This window comes from Penaeus monodon, chromosome 20 (genome assembly GCF_015228065.2).
Source record: "Penaeus monodon isolate SGIC_2016 chromosome 20, NSTDA_Pmon_1, whole genome shotgun sequence".
Lineage (NCBI taxonomy): Eukaryota > Metazoa > Arthropoda > Malacostraca > Decapoda > Penaeidae > Penaeus > Penaeus monodon.
In genome coordinates, this window is record NC_051405.1 from 559882 (window position 1) to 560164 (window position 283).

A 283-nucleotide genomic window follows, 5' to 3' on the forward strand; every position below is an offset into this window, starting at 1 on the left:
TAGCGAAAGGTTTATTATAATTACCTATAAAATCTCAGAATATAATTGAATTATATCTTAATATTTCCAAGTCGCCGATCCTTTTAACTTCACACATGTTTGCATTGCCTTTCCTTTACCTTTACAATAATCATTTTGGTGAGGAACTCACTGAAACATTAATAAGGGTTCAAATCAGGAGTATATTTTAAAAAGAACAAAAAACAGTAAAATGGTAAGTGGTTGAACCATGGGGGGGAGGTTATTTCAGCATTAATAAAAATTGGAAGTACTTGAAAAACAC